Raw genomic sequence first — 9,976 nt, forward strand, 5'->3', positions numbered from 1 at the left:
CGTGCAACGTGGAAACTATCAAAAGCATTCTTCTGCAATTCATGAACTGGTCCCTAAGTGGGAGCTCTATGTTTGACAATATCAAAAACAAACTAATAAAGAATTGTTGTCATAAGCGTTAAAGAGATTATTTTTCCCGCGTTATTTTGACATAAAACGATAAACTTTTTCCGGTAACGGTCGGATCGTTCGGACTGCACCTGCCATTATAGTGAATGAATAGTCGCAATAGAGCCGAAACTGATAACTCTAAACGTGGGAAGTACTAAGTCTAACAGAGACTCTCGATGTTAAACGTAACATGTACGTCTCAGTCTAACGGACACTGTCGATGTTATATGTGAGATGTAAGTCTCAATCTAACCGAGACTAACGATGTTATACGTGAGAAGTAAGTCTTATTCTTACTAAGACTGTCGATGTTATACGTTTAGTGTTTTTTTTGTGTTTTTGGTTTGTGCTCTGGAGATTCTATCTTTCAAAATTGATTTGAGTATACGTTCACAACTTCGTATGCATTATTCCAAAAACTAGTTGTCTATGGTTCATGTGCACCCTATCACCGACATTGAATAAAGAGATTGTTTTATTATTGTTCGATTGCAATTCACTTGACTGTGTGTGAAATACACAAGTAAATCTCCATCATTTTTCAATCGAATTGTCAACGAATTAATTGATGCCAAAACGAGTTTGATATAAAGCGTTCATTCGCTTCGTTTTGAATAAATTTCACAAAAAGGAAGCAATATAACAAATAAGAATACATTAATATGCTCGTCAATAAGTAATATATACACACGATTTTTTTTAATAATGTATACTCATCAAAAAGAACATAATGCTACCAGTAGTTTATGTCATATTAAATTGACCCAAATTTGATAAAATATACGTATTCACAAAAGGCTTTTAGATTCCTATCATATTACTTATAACCAGGTGTCGAAACACAACAATTTTATATAACAATACTGCAATGAACTTTGCAACAGTTAGGAAAATCCAAGTTCGATAGTACCAAATCAAACACTGATAGTTTTAAGCAAAAGAGCGGTGATGAGAAAGGTTGAAGGGATATGAGCGTTGTATGGAATATGGAACACTTAGACCCAGGAGATTCATACTTAGTATGCAGATTGATCGTGACCAGTAAATATCCCCTATTGATTCTGAGGTCAATGGTGGAGGTCGCAGTGACATTGAGCTGAAAAATGGTATCCCCTTAATAATTAAAATCCTTTGTACTAAGGACTTTATACATGGTATGCAATTGATTTTGAGATCAGCACACGTAGGTTAAAGGTGGTGACATTCAGTTTAAAAGCGCTATGTTGGCGTCGACCTTAAGATGAATCATTGTTTCCGCTCAATACCTAAAGGTCGCAGTGACCTTGAGGCAAAACAAATGAATGGCTAAAGAATGCTCCCATCCAGGAACTTCATACATAGAACCAGGAACTTCATACTAGGTATGCAGGTTAAAAATGACCAGTAGATGATCCTATATTTATTCGTCTTCAGTCCAAAAGTAGAAAAATCATGTCCATCATTAATTATTTCTCATCAACGACCAATGGGGGAGAAATGACCTTTTTCAAAGCAATATATAGTTCTCCATAATATCTTCCTGTATTTAAAATCAACAAATAAATACAATATGGTTAAATGTTTTGTGTCTTTTTGGTGTTAAAAGGTGACCGGTTGTATATCCTATATTAAGCACACGTACCTGGTATAAACGTATAAAAAGTAACTTTATGAAATCAATGATATACATGTATATTGATAACCAACTACAATTCTATATAATTTATATTTGTTCTATGCTGTATTAATTGTTTTGTTTTAGTCGGATGACATTTGTCAAATATATATGCAAAATTGAACATTTAAGTATGGGGGGGGGGGAGAAATTCTGTATTACCACCTTATATACCACTGGCAATACGTACGAAAACATTTGATGGTCAATAAATACTAGCTAGCTGTCCTCAACAGCTTGCACTTAGCTTGAATAACAAAACTTTCAGATGTTGTATTTTTGGATAAGTAAATCGGATGTCTGATAATCGATTATGATTACACTTTAGTTTCCCAGTAACTTTTTTTAAAAAGAAATGGGGAGGGAGCACTCATTTTTTTCAACTGCCTTATTTCTTTCGTATTTTAAATTAAAAACGATGATAAAGGCGTTGTTCTTAGAGAATGTATTCTACAAGGAACTCATTTTCAGTATAAGTATAGTGTCTATCTTCGTTTAAATGTGTAAAATGATTGTTAAAATTTGATTTTAATTCATATATAATCTTAATAAATGTTTAGTTCAACTTTCATCTATGATTATTTCAAACTATAATGTTTTCTAATTACTTTTGACCAACATTGTAAGAAATGTTACACAGCCATTAACGATGCCGGTAAAGTTAAAAGGTAGTTGGTGGTTGGTGGTTGGGGATTCGAATTGTTTTCTTCTTATTTCGTGGTTAAAAAGGTACACACATACAAAAACAAGCCATTTGTATGTTAATGCATCTACACACATGTTTATTCTTGACAAACACTGGCTTAATGCACCTGTATTTCGAAAATTCGCAAGTCGGATATTCAACAATTTCCAGTCGGTTATTCGCGTATTTTCAACTCCCAAACAGTTGGGGATTCAGATTTTTTTTAAGGTTAAAAGGAAAACATTTAATGTTTTGGGTCTTGTATTTATGAATACATATGCATCTTCGTAACAAACACAGTTTTGAATCACCTTTATGCGTATATTTGCCAGTCGGATATTCGACCATTTCCAATGGATTATTTGGGAATATTCAACTACTAACCAGTCAGTAGTTTGGAATTCAGATTATAGTATGGTAACATGTCCTAACAACGTTGTTTAATGCCCCAACGATATGGTAGTATGTCTTGACGACATGGTATTATGTCGTAACGACATGTTATTATGTCCTAACGACATGGTATTATGTCCTAACGACATAGTAGTATATCCTAACGACATGGTAGTATATCCTCACGACATGGTAGTATGTCTTGACGACATGGTAGTATATCCTAACGACATGGTAGTATGTCTTGACGACATGGTAGTATATCCTAACGACATGGTAGTATGTCTTGACGACATGGTAGTATATCCTAACGACATGGTAGTATGTCCTAACGACATGGTAGTATGTCCTAACGACATGGTATTATGTTCTAACGATATGTTTTTATGACCTTACAACATGTTATTATGCCCCAACAACATGGTAGTATGTCCTGACGACATGTAATTATGTTCTAATGACATTGTAATATGTCAAATTGACATGGTGTTATGTCCTTGCGACATGTTATTATGTCCTAACGACATTGTAATATGTCAAATTGACATGGTGTTATTTCCTTACGACATGGAATTATGCCCCAACAACATGGTATTATGCCCTGACGATACAGTATTATGTTCTAACGACATGGTATTATGTCCTAACGACATAGTATTATATTCTAATGACATGGTAGTATGTCCTAACGACATCGTATTATGTCCTAACGACATGGTATTATGTTCTAACGATATGTTTTTTATGACCTTACAACATGGAATTATGCCCCAACAACATGGTAGTATGTCCTAACGACATGTAATTATGTTCTAACGACATTGTAATATGTCAAATTGACATGGTGTTATGTCCATACGACATGTTATTATGTCCTAACGACATTGTAATATGTCAAATTGACCTGGTGTTATGTCCTTTCGACATGGAATTATGTCCTAACGACATTGTAATATGTCAAATTGACAAGGTGTTATGTCCTTACGACATGGAATTATGTCCTAACGATATTGTAATATGTCTAATTGACATGGTATTATGTCTTAACGACATGATATTTTGTCCATTCGACATGGTAGTATGTCCTAACGACATGGTTTTATACCCTAACGACATTGTAATATGTCAAATTGACATGGTGTTATGTCCTAACGACATGGAATTATATCCTAACGACTGAGTATTATGTCCTTACGACATGGTTTTATCTCCTAACGACATAGTAGTATGTCCTAACGACATAGTAGTATGTCCTAACGACATGGTATTATGTCCCAAAGACATGGTATTATGTCCTTACGACATGGTATTATGTCCTAACGACATGGAATTATGTCCTTACGACATGGTATTATGTCCTAACGACATTGTATTATGTCCTAAAGAGATTACATTATGTCCACATGGTATTATGTCCTTACGACATTGTTATATGTCCAATTGACATGGTATTACATCCAATAAAAAATAACAGCATTGTCAGTTTGACATAAGAACATGTCTATTCCACATATATACACTTATATATTACTAAGAAACAAGGTTGTTGATGCGGTAGAATTGAATAATTTAAATGCATAATCGTGTTTAACTCATACATTTCATTATAAACACAAAAAATATATGTTTTGTGTTCAGATAAAAACATATAAGCCTTCATAAAAAATATACCTACGTGGCCACAAAATACCCAGTAAACAGAGAGCCAACATATCGCTAATTTTATATTTGTGCCTAAATGTTTTATGGATGTTTGCATGCTATTTGTTTAATAAATGGAGTTTAAACTAAATGATATGCATGTTTTAGTCTTAATCATAACAGTCAAATGAGTAAAACACAATTATGCTGCATACTAATAAAGAAATTCTTTTTGGCATCAACACTATAGTGTGCGCCTTTAAAACTTAACGGTAAATACCGCTTGTACATTTACACCAGACTTCAAACAATCTTAGAGCAATGCTTCCTTTTTTTGACGCACCAGAATGAACTGAAATGGACACAATAAAACTGTAATTGGTATGACAAGAAATTATTATCAAGCACAACAAATACAACAGATCGAATGCTTCACATATACGTAAAGTCGAACACCGTTTACTCGAAGTCCCACGGACAGGCGAAAATACCTCGAGCCTCGGAGAATTCGAATCATGCAGGAATGTTTACCTTCAATATAAAGAAATCGGTCTTTTACATCCAGTTAGAGCCAACGAGGAAATCGAGCGAAGCAAGTTCGAGCCAAATCGAGCGAAGCAAGTTCGAGCCAACGGGTTTGGACTATACATGTAATTGATATGTCGTATCCTTAATGTTGTACATATGTTACTCTTATATCATTCATCACATTGTCTTTTTATGGAATGTTTATTTTCAACCACTTATAACAGATTAAATATTCATTCTAGGATACGCCATATAATGTTTGTATTATTTGAAAGGACATATCACAAATACATCAAATACAATATGAGTATTTACTTTGTTTAAATAAAAGCCTAGATAATAATTCTGGTTCGGGCTACCCGACCTTGAATATGAGTGCAGTGAAAATAAATAACACTGCACTACATCCATATATTAACGAGCGAAATACCCGGGGAATATCACCGTTTAAAGACTGTCATCATCATAGCCATACCTCTAGATGACTCACGCTTCATATACATAAGGAAGTATTTGATCATGACAGGTTATTTTAATCTTAATTTTGTAAAATCATTTATCCCATTATTAGCTTATAACAAGCAAGCTTGTGCAAGGTTTAATTGTAAATAATACAATAAAAATTACAGGGCCAAACCAATTGTTGAACATTCAACATTAAACCCTATTTAGAGGCACAAGTTATGTCAATTGTAGAAATGGCAACCATTTAAAGTACCTTTAAGAAGATTTACGGCAAATGTCGTAAATACATGGCACATGTTTAAAATATCATCTTAACCTACACTGCTGACATTTGGTCGTTTTCACTTGAGAAATTACAATCGATGCGTTATAGACTAGTTGTCACAACTCTTCCAAAATATACCAGACTTTTGAACTTCTTTGATTGAAACGTGTAAAATCATTGAAATCAAAAACGGAATAGTTTAAACCAATAGTTGTGATAATGATAATTTATCTTTGCGGTTTTGAATGCTATAATGATTGTTTTGATGATCATAAGCTGTATATGCTTGAACAGTCGAACCTTGATGCTTCGAACTCGCTTGGTTCGAATTCCTGGTAGGCTCGAAACGGTTTTAAGGACCGATTTCTATATATTAATGATGAGCATACCCGCTTGGATCGAATTTTCCGAGGCTCGATGTATTTTCACCAGCGCCTGGATGTTCGAGCCAACGGGGTTCGATTGTTTCTAAATAAATGTTCTGTTCTTTCCTATGATATCAAGCAGATTGTCAATCATTGACGCAATCATTTAAAAGCAAACATTCCAGAAACAGATTGAAACAAATCAAAAATAAAAAAGTGTCAAAGTTTGTCACATAAAAAGGATATCTGAAGAAAAAATATAAAAATAAAAAAAAAGTTGGATAATTGTTTGCTTCAGTGTAAGATCGTTATATATTTCACCGAGTTACCACCAACCGGTATATATTTACTTTTGGTGTTCACGAGGTGAAACATATTGCGATCTTACTCTTATTTGCCTTAAAACGATATGAAGTGACTGTTTATTGTAGGTTTTTAGAAGAGCGCCAAATTGTATGCGAACGTAACGTCATTTCGGAAATGGAAACTGAGAGCGGGCTATAATTTCATAACAGTGAAATAATATCAAATATCATACTTACTTAATTTGATTTATAAAATGTTTCAATTTCAAATTCAAATCAATTTATTAGTATTTAAAAAAAAAAAATTTTTTTTCATTAAGTTCAATAATGAATTTGGGAAAAATCGTTTACATTTCATATGACTAAAGAGATTCTAAAATTAGGAAAGACCCTTAAGTTAGGAAACGACGTAAGAAGATTTCTAGCACACCGGATACGCATTTCCGGTGAATTCAGCCGTGTTGGAAAACTCCATCTGGCATCCCCCCATGCCAGATGAGTCACGCGCTGTGACGTAATACTTTTCATTTCTTTTATCTTACGTTTAATGTAACCATAATTATGAGATATCAATAGATGAGTTCCATAACTATTAACTTTACAAAAACACACCTTCAAAACAAAACAAAATAACCCTTAAAAGACGTGATACTAAAGGAACTCCTTGACGTATGCAGTGAATAAATATTAATGCGCGTCATGACGTCAGCTAACATCATCGCACGTGCTTTTTGGTGAAATTTACAAAACTGCGTTTTCTATGCATTTTTCACAAAAAAAGTGTAATTCAAGGTATGCTAGAAAAAAATATCAATCATGTGTGTCCGTTCCGGATCGAAAAATCCGACCCTCGGGCACGCTCGGCAAGCCTCGTTACCTGGCAACGCAGGTGCCCTCGGGTCGGATTTTTTGATCCGGAACGAAAACACATGACAGATATTATAATTATGAATACCGCTCCAGGGGTGATAATTATAATGGTCTTAATTGGGTCTTAGAACGATGTAGCTACTCGGATTGCTCGGTATAAATAACGGACCTATACAGTGAATGGAGTCAATGATGTATGACCATAAGATTGACTTAAATTGCATATTGAATACCATCGCATTACGTGTTCGTTCGAAAATCAATGGTTTGTGGCTTAAAAGCGTTACTAACGCTATAAAAATATGTTTTTTTCGGCAGAAGACATAATTTTTTAACGTACACAAGAAAAGTGTCCATTGATCTTTTGTCAGTAGTGTTTTGTTAACTTTGTTCAGAAATTTACGCAAGTTAATTCCAGTACAAAAATAAAATAAAAATTGTCAAAACGGTCAATCTGTGAGAGTGAAGCTTTAAAAAAATAAAGTTAAAATAATATTATTAAAATTAAAGCATGAATTTTTCAGGAATCATTCTTGATAAAAAAAAATAGATACAATAAAATGGCATAATCCAAAATACTTCTTAAATCATGTGTCCCTTCCTGAAAAGCTAGGGCTATTTTTTCGCTGTGTCGCTGACCATATCAGATGGTCACCAAAACATTTTAAAAACTTTTAATAAAATATTTTAATTTGTCTATGAAAAGTTTAGGAAGTTGACTTGAGTTTCACTAGCGGATCCAAGGGCCTTCTAACACCGAATCCTGGATCCGCCCCTTAATAAAGAATGGACTTAGGCCTCAAAGTACTACCCTTTACGATTATTGATAATCAAGAGCTTCATTTTAATCATCGTCGGCAACCACGGTACTTTTTTCCGTTACACTTCATACATACCGTGAGACAATTGACTGACAAAGTCTCGTTTAATGAATATGCATGACGAAGGAGAGACAACTCTTCTTCCAATGAATTCGCATGTTACTCTCAAATATTGTTCAATAACTTTACAGTATCAATAGCCTCCGTGGCCGTGTGGTCTTGTCTACTGCCAAATATAATTGTACTGAGGAGGCGGACCCGGTTTAATTCCGGCAATCGCTATAATAATTTTCAACCGTAATGCATCTGGTACTTTGCGGAACCAATGAAACTGCCTGATGATTTTTTATGATTACGAGATTTTCTTAACATAATTGCCCACGGTACACAACGAAGCATAGCGTAGTGTATATCGGGGGTATCCGACGGTGATTTTTGAACACGATGGCAATAAGGTTGTTCTAAAATGCTCATACATTTTAAATTTTCATCCCTTTTCTGTTGAATGTTATTCAAGCCTTAAGTCATTATGGTTGTTGAATCTAAACATTAAGTTTCTCGTTCATCTGATCCCGTCTTGAGGAATCAATTAATACAGTTACAACATAACCTACGCAGCGCACATGTATGCTTTAGTAAGTCTATATCTTTCTTTGAATTTTCCAATTCGAACAAAAAATTATCTACCGATCAACAAACATTAAATCTACTCGAGACATGTGAGTTAAGCAAAGAATACTTTAAGCCTGTCTTAGATTTAGCTAAAAAAACATGTTTAAACTAAATCGGAGCACCTCGGCAATTTTCCTCCGGCGTATGGCGGAAATAGCCGAAGTGTTCCGATTGGTTCAAATAACAGGACACCCTGAGAGTTCAATATTGGGTACAAGTTTATTTTGATACTTTATAGAACTTTAATGCACCAGTCAATTGTAACGACGGCCCCCTAGGTTCGGGGGTATACCGGGGATAGCCGGGGAAATAGGCCTTGTTTCTACCTTCCAGGTGGCCCCCAGTGCCGGGTGAATGTGGTGGTTTTTGCAAAATATAGCGGGGAATGGGTCAAACCTAGGGTCCCTGGGGTGCGGGGGCATTTTGCGGGGATTTTACCATCTGTTCGTCCCCGCAAGGCGGGGATTTTACACGGGGTTGGCCGAACCAAAAGTCAAAGTCCCCGCTAATCCCCAGACCTGGGGGGGGGGGTGGTGGTGGTGGTTACAATTGACTTGTGCATATCTAGGACATTGACATAAGAGAACGTATATAGTTTGATTTATTTTTTAAACATTCAACAAGTTTATACGATGAAAATGTAGGCCATTGAAGAGAAAATACACCGTGGTTATTTATGCGTGCTGATCAGCGAGTCAAGATACAGGATACAAGAATCGGATATTTGATATAAAAGACACATTAGCCCATAGCTAAAGAACTTCATCGAACAGTTTATGTAGTGCTGATAGACCTGTTATGTCGCGTAAATGTCAAAAAAATAAATAGCGACTTTTATGGAAGCAAGAACTAATAAGCTCAATGAGCTATTTTCCGAAAATAACCGAAAGGAAAGAGGTTTTATCATTTGAGCACGATTTCCCATAATGCAATGCAGACGTCAATGTGAAAGTATTGGAGTCAAAAGATAATACATGTAAAAACCAAGATCTATCAAAACGTATTATATGTTCAAAAACATTCAACACTTTTTTAGATTTCCGATAAATCATAATGAGTTGTAAATTTCAATAAAAACTATACCATTCATAAACTTTTTTTAAATACAACTCGTGGACGTATCTGTGAAATATATATACCTGTACCTGAGCGTAGGGATATGATTGGCCGTTCTTTGTTATTATGCCCCATTTCGAAGAAG

Source organism: Mya arenaria, chromosome 14, assembly GCF_026914265.1.
Source record: "Mya arenaria isolate MELC-2E11 chromosome 14, ASM2691426v1".
In the NCBI taxonomy this organism is placed as follows: Eukaryota; Metazoa; Mollusca; class Bivalvia; order Myida; family Myidae; genus Mya; species Mya arenaria.